The sequence below is a fragment of the Solanum tuberosum genome, unplaced genomic scaffold (assembly GCF_000226075.1).
Source record: "Solanum tuberosum cultivar DM 1-3 516 R44 unplaced genomic scaffold, SolTub_3.0 scf00824, whole genome shotgun sequence".
Classification (NCBI taxonomy): domain Eukaryota; kingdom Viridiplantae; phylum Streptophyta; class Magnoliopsida; order Solanales; family Solanaceae; genus Solanum; species Solanum tuberosum.
This window is the reverse complement of record NW_006239776.1, coordinates 22,570-28,181: the sequence shown is the minus strand read 5'-3', so window position 1 is coordinate 28,181 and position 5,612 is coordinate 22,570. Positions and strand designations below refer to the sequence as shown.

The following is a 5,612-nucleotide window of genomic DNA, read 5'->3' as shown; positions in this document are numbered from 1 at the left end:
AAAAAAAATATTTAAGTTTGTTTTTAAAAAATATTTTCAATTTCAAAAATTATTTTCTACTTTAGTAGAAAAAAAAAAGATACATCTCAAATATATTTTTCATTCATAAATCAAACACTAAAAATCTTTTTCGGAAAATATTTTCTACTCACCAATCAAACATGAAATAATAAGTCAAAAATCTACTTGTTTTCCAGGAAAACATTTTCCTTCATACCAAACACACCCGAAAGTTCAATTACTAAATCAAAATTAGAGGACATAAATAATTTTCACCTTTTTTTTAGAGATGTCGACAACAACAACTTACTAAATTTTGTTTGTGGGGATTGGTGAAAAAGAAAATTGCATTGAAGGTAGGTTCGGAAAGCCACATGGTAATGTAAATTGGTGTAATTATTAGGGTGATATATCAATTTAGTAATTACACAACCTAATAATTATGTTAACCTGCTTATTTGTCATAATGTAATCACACATGTACAATTTCGTTGCACAACTGTAATCATAAAGTTATATTAAATTTTAAAAATAAAGGTTAATTACTTAAAATTGAAAATCTATATTAGATAAATAGAGGCCTTTATAAATGGTGTTAAATTAAATATTTAAGATAAATATTATGTTTTAAAAATATATTAATCAATAAACATATTTTCTTAACTAATATTATAAAAATAATTGATTTACATTTTTCAAATTAGTATTTTAATTAAACTAATAATAAAAACTAAAAATACAAGATTTTTGTGAACATAATAAAATACATGTTTGATAAAAAGATTAATGTTATAATTATAATGTCATAAATTATGAAAATATTTGACAAAAAAATTATCTATCAAGTCTAACTAAAAAAATAAATGATTCACAGTGTGAAATGTCAAGTCAATACTACTAAAACAAATAAAATTGAAAATATAACATAATATAAAATCAAAAAATCAAAAAATTAATATAATACTCTAATTATGTCAAATTTTAACATAATGTATATAAATATGATTTAAAAGAAAAGAAAAACGTAAATCTATAACCTTATCAAACAATGAATTCTATTTCAATTTAATAATTAGAAACTTGTTAAAAACAGCATGTGATTGACAAGTAAAAAGAGATAGAGGGAGTAATTTCCTATTTTATTTTGTACTCTGTATAAAATAATACACAAAAGAACTTGAATAGATATTAATTATGCAGGTTTCTAAAATGGAAATCAAATATCATATACTAATTATATACATGAATAATTTATCTTCTAACCAGCTACCCAGCATGATATTGCTAACACAAATTTAATACGTGCATAACTCACTTTCAAACCAGCCACCAAATAACCCTTGATTAATTACACAAAGCAACTTGTTTAATTCTTTTTTCAGAATTAACTAATTAACTTTAATTCATTCTATTTCTTTAACCTAGATTAGATATTTCCTATGATACAGACCATATGGTATTTTTAACTTTTATGTTTATTTTTAAAATATTTTTTACATAATCAATTAAAGGTAATTTAGTGAAAAATATTTACCTTATAGGAGTAAGTAATTTTTTATGTGGTGATTACAACCTAAACACGTCATATTAAATTTAAATCTTTTGTTTTATTGTTCAAATTTCTATCATATTTTGTAGCTATTAACTAAGTAATACGTTTTTTTGTAGTATTTTTTGGTCTTCTTATCTATAAATGATATTTAATTTCAAATGTTAGACCATTAATATAATTGATGAAAAAGAAGTAAAATGCAAATATCACCATTTTTAAAAATATAAGAAAATACTACTACAGCTTAAAAATTAATTTCACATAATAATAATTAGGCACGAGCTTCTTTTTTTTTTTAAGTAGTGTAAAAAAATTCACTTTCATAAACATACACTCATAAAAAGATCAATAATTGAAAGAAAAAGTTTAGATAGGAATTTCTTTTTCATAACGCATGACTACTTTATGTACTATATTTGATGTTAACCATTTAATAATGTTGAAAAATCAACTAACACAAACAAATAAATACACAAATTTGATTTTCGTATAGTTATTTAATTAAGCAGTATAAGATTTTTATATTACAATATTATTTCACGCCTATTCAGAAAATATAATTTTTTAATATAAAAATATATTAAAAAATTATTATTATTTTTCTCTTAAATTACTAAAGTGATGCTTATTTTGGAATAGAAAAAGTACTTATCATATAATAAAGTCACTTTTATATTTAAAAAATTAGAATAAAAAAGTGATGTTTTGAGATAACCATTAGTCGCGTCTATTTATTTTTATTTGTCATTATTCGCTATTCAACAATTAAATTGTATGCATTTTCTTTATTGTTTTCTTTTTTAGAGTTTTCCAAAAATAGTCTCTCTATCTCTACGAAATAGTGATAGATCTTCCTTCATACACTCTTACCTTTACAAACTTTAAGTGAGATTTCATAGATAGTTAATAGAAGTGTTCACAATCGGGGTAAAATCAACTCAAACCAAAAAAGTTAAGTCAAATCGATTAAATAAAATTGAATTTTATTTGATTTGATTTTACATTTTTTAAAATCGATAATAAATTAATCTAATTTTGATTTTGTTAAAAAAAAACAAAGAAATAACCAAACTGACAAATTGTATACGTACTTTTTTTAATTAGATATAAATAACATTTATTTTTTTGAACATTTTTAATCTAAAAAATACAACACTTATCTTTTATTTGTGTAACAATATCAGTAGCTTATGCATTATTTAGTAAGTTATGTTGTTTAGTACATTGAATTAGGGAACAATATAAGCAAGAAGTAAACATAATCAGAGTTTAAATATAAAAAATTTATAAGATCCAAAATGGCACGAAGAGAATTTATTTTCTTTTGAACGAATTGTTATCTTTTTTGTGTGTGTTTTGAATGAACAATTTTTTTTTACTTTTGTGTATGGTTAATAACTAAATATGGAATTAAACTGAATCAAAAATGTTAACAACCAAATCAATAATTATATATTATATATAATTTGGTTTGATTTTAATAATTTTAAAATCGATTTGACTGGTTTTGATTTTGATCAACAACCAATTCAAACTGACACGTGACTTATCACTAAATATGTTATTGTTATATCATATATTAATATGAATATTATAAAGAAAGTTATAGTAAATCTCGTATAATTTTCGAATATCAAAAATTTAAAATTTAAAATAGTAAATTAATTTAACTTTAAAAGCTAACGAAACAAAAAAAAAAAGGGTGGCATGGATACTCGAAGCAATCTGCAACAGGAAAATATGAAGATTTAGCTTTCAGATTGCAAAAGTAAAGACAAAATTAGAAAAAAGAAAACGCACACGAAGAAGAAGAAGAAAAAAAACAGATTTCCCAAATGAAATTACAGATCAATACGGAGATAATCAGTTATTTATTATTTTTTTTGAAGAAAATTAGAATGAAGTAGCTTGAGATGAAATAAAAAAAAGAGAAAAATGGTAACTACCTTCATCTTCAGGCAAAAGTTGAGCGTTGAGAGATCTGAAACACAGAAAGAGAAATAAAGCACAAAATCGTATACAAGTAGTATCCATTGTCGCTCGAAGAAATTCAATTTTAATTACAAATGTTGTATAAGAAAAAAAGGAAGATACAATTAGAGGAACACAATATATAGAAAGGGGAGTAGTGAGTAGAAATTACTAACCATAAATGAAGAATTTGAAAGTCGTCTGATCGGTGGCTAGGAGATTAAAATAAACCCTAGTTGAAAAATCAGTCAACAAGGGTCTTTCTTCTATGTTTTAGAAAAAAGTTAACAGAGGGGGTCAGGTGGGCTCCTATGTTTTCTAGCTGAATGATTTTGACTGGGCTTCTCCATTTGCAGGATTTATTTATTTGTACGAATAAATTAAACGGTGTAGGTTCGTCTGACATATATTAGCAAAAATAATGCATATATTAATTATTTGAATTAATAATTTTTTTTTCATGTTTTGTATAACTACTAATTTTAGGTTTTAGTAATGTAGTGAGTTTTAACACCCCATTGCCCCTCAAAATCTTTTTTTACATCTTTTCCACTATAATTGTGAAGGGTATCTTTGTAAATAAATATTTTTATGCAATGCAAACGATTTTTAATACAACAAATCAAACAATGCATAAAAAATAATCTATTATAATTAATGCAAACATTACTAATATAAATATTACTAATATAATATATTTCATTTGACATTATTCTTATATACTCTACTAAGCGACACTACTGAACAACCCTAAATGTACGTTATTAAAATATCTAATTAATTATACGCATGGAGATTGAATTTTCTGCCTACCCTCTCAACAAAGTAGACTAATCAATATTCATATAGAGAAAAAAACAGTTTGTTGTTATTATTCAGTTTCTTTTCTTTGTATGCCATGTACTGTTGATTATGAGATTGAAGAAATAGTTACAATAGATCAATCAAACAGTCATATAAACATTGAATAGTTACATTCAAACTTATCATATACATACACATTCATGCATCTAGAATAGCCAATCGATGGGATTGGAGAACTACTCATACAATATAGATATATAATGACGAATTATTTACTCCATAAACTTATACGGACCTAACTCAGATGGAGAGTCTATTGTTAGTTTAAGTCAAGTGAAAATCCTCTAGTTACATTGATCCAATCATATATTACTCAGTTTAGGAGAGTTAATACATATTATCAAACTAGCGATTAAATACGTAGTGACTTGTATTAAATTCTTCTGATGGGAAGGAAGGTCTAAGCCAACACATAAATTTAATATTTCATTACTATTTAATCTTGGTAATTAAAGGAAAGAATCCTCATCACCATTTTATTTTCTTCAAATTTTATACAAAAATTTTCCAAGAAGAAAAATTTTGCGACAAAAAGTTCCAGTTCATTCAGTATAAAATCTCACACACACATAGTTAAACATATGAGAAATCACATATATAATGAAGAGAACGTCGCAATTAATTAACTATGACCCATTCACTGTTGGCCAATCACGTGCATACAAAAACTTCAACCAATCACTCATATTAATTTCCAATACCCCACAAAGATATTACTTTACATTAATAAGTGAAACTTTGGCTTCCATTAATATAAAAAAAACAGCCAGCATACATACATGTGAAATTATAAGAAAATTACAAAATAGCCAGCAGCCACTTTGAGAAAAAAATATTCCAGTCGACATAATATGATATAAAAAAATTGGTACAGAAGTGCCGCCACAAGAAAAGACAAAATAATGACATGTACAGCCATCGAATTTCTTTTAAAATTATCCATCCAAGGAACATTGTGCATGACTAGGAGTGGTAAACGAGCGAGTCGAGTCGAATATGAGTTGATCAAAAAATGAGTCAAATAAAAATGGGTAAGTTACTCGACTCGACTCACATTTTAAATGGGTAAAAACGAGTTACCCAATAGATATTTATCCATATTATAATAAAAATCTTGTTAAAAGCTTTAAAAAAAATTTATCACTTCACTCCACCCCCTACCAGCCCCCCTATCCCAAAAAAATGTAAAATAAATATAAAAAAATCTCCACCACCACCCCCTACC

General features: G+C 24.9%; 1 pseudogene; it reads right to left on the bottom strand.

Annotated features, from left to right (window-relative positions):
• The window catches only part of LOC102578318 (probable LRR receptor-like serine/threonine-protein kinase At1g53430), a 15,736-nt pseudogene extending 12,053 nt beyond the window's left edge, over nt 1-3,683 (bottom strand).
• Between the last annotated feature and the right edge of the window lie 1,929 nt (nt 3,684-5,612).